Genomic DNA, 2,151 nt, shown 5'->3' with positions numbered 1-2,151 from the left:
GCTGTACCCGAGGCTCCTATGCAAACCCAGGTAAGCCCTATTAGGAGCCCAGAAGCCACTGGGCTTAGAGTCTTCCAAACTGTATTCTGAATTCTCTTTGAAGTGTTTATAATTGGCCACTCAGAATAACCATGGTGCTTATAAAGTCATCACACACAGGGCCTGTCTCAGGGCGGATCACGGATGAACTTGGCTCGTTGGTCTGAAAATAACTTCCAACCCCAAACATCTTGGAGCATGCAGGAGAGACAGAGATGAAAACATTGCTCCTTAACCCTGCCCTGGCTGACCAGGTCCTTGTCTGGATGTTATAGGGACCTGGTCTTTCCTGTGATTGACAGGACTCTTCTCCAGGCCCCGCCCTCATTTATAGTATTGAGAAAGTCTCACTATGTAACCTGGGCAGACATGGACCTTGCTGGTACAACTGAGGCTGGTTTCAAACTCACCAACCTGCGTCAGTCTGCTTCCTTAGCCCCCAAGAACCAGGCCAACACCACCAAGCCCAGCTCCCTCCTCGCTCTCAACTCTGTGTCCCTCCCCTTTCTTTTCTGATCTGGCCATGCCAGGAAGAGCAGTTGCTGATGCTTTGGGGTCCCTGGTATTCTTAATCTGGAGACCTAAGACAAAGTTATGATCCTATGGGTCTGTGGGAAGCATTCAATGGAATATAAATAAAGCATTTAATCAAATAATTAATTAAATATTTTTCATAGGAAAATTTAAATGTAAGGAGGAAAAAATAATACAAACTTTATTGTTTTTCAGAAACATTTATTTCATGGGTTGAGGGAGTGATTTAGGAGAACTTGTCCCTAATATACCCAGGGCCCTAGGGTTAATCCCCAGTACCGCAAGTACAAAAAGATACATTATTTCATATAAAATGATTTTCTGTTATAAAGTGGCTTTCTAGGGGTGCTGGAAGGATGGCTGGTGCCTAAGGGTACTTTCTAATCTTGTGAAGGAGGAGTCTGGTTCCCAGCACCCATACTGAGGAGGCACCCATCTACTGAAGGCTCCAGTTCCAAGGAATCTAATGCCCCCTTCTGGCCTCTATGGGCACTGCACTCATGCACACAGACACGTGTGTGTGTGTGTGTGTGTGCGTGCGCGCGCGTGTGTGTATAATTAAAAATTGAACAAAATCATCAAAAGGATAAAACAAAACGGAATTCTAAATTTGGGGGGTAGTGTTGTGATAATTTATGTCAAGGAGAGCTAGAAAGAAAAGCTAGCATTGGGTGGTGTCTTCCCCTGAAGACTCCCAAATTGCTATTCCAAGAAAAACAGGCTCCCCCAAATTCTGCATTTTTATTATGTAGGTCTATGTTCGCATTTATATTTTATTCTGAATGTGCAAACATCAAATGCTAAAAAAATTATAAATGCATAAAAACAGAAAGAAGGATGCACATCTTTTTTTAGACTCTCAATGGAGCCCACACAGACCTCCAGCCATACCACACATGCCTGGATTAAAACATGCGGCAGCTCCGAGACAGCCTGGCTAGTGCTAAACAGGAAAACCCTGAAAATTAGGCTGATCTCTGCTAATGAATATCATTCTCGAAAAAGAATCCCTGGCTTCTTGCTTTCTTCTGATGTGTGGAAATAGACAGACCTTGGGTCTTTTTATGGAACATAAGCCCACAACAGAATAAAAAAGAAGCCAGAAGAACAAACTTTAAAACCCTGTATTATTATTGTTGTTGTTGTTATCGCCAGTACTATCACTATATGCTATTCCTAACTTGTTAAAACTGATCAAATAGAAAGCCGTGAAAAGAGAAAAAAAAATTAAGCCAACGAGGAAAGTGTGACTTGTCTTTAATATTTTATAATTGCCAAGGGACATGCGGAGATCAATGGATTTTTGCCCGAGATGAATGTCAGAAAGAGATGTACTTCAGTCTTTTAGGGAATATCAGGCTATTTAATTCTTGTGTCTGATGCATGTGAAATAGGCCTGCCTCGGCCTTCTTTCTTTGCTGGGGGCATGGCTCGTGGCAGACATTACCAGTTTTAATAAGCCCTGTCCAAGGAGTGGCAAGGGACCCGATAACCCTTGACTCTAATGGATCGGCCTGTTTATTCACTTACACCTTTCTCCCCTCCCTGGCTAATTGTAGTTTTGCATGCTGAGCTGTG

Source organism: Chionomys nivalis, chromosome 2 (genome assembly GCF_950005125.1).
Source record: "Chionomys nivalis chromosome 2, mChiNiv1.1, whole genome shotgun sequence".
Taxonomy (NCBI): domain Eukaryota; kingdom Metazoa; phylum Chordata; class Mammalia; order Rodentia; family Cricetidae; genus Chionomys; species Chionomys nivalis.
The sequence above is the reverse complement of the archived record's forward strand: the minus strand, read 5'-3'. Positions refer to the sequence as shown.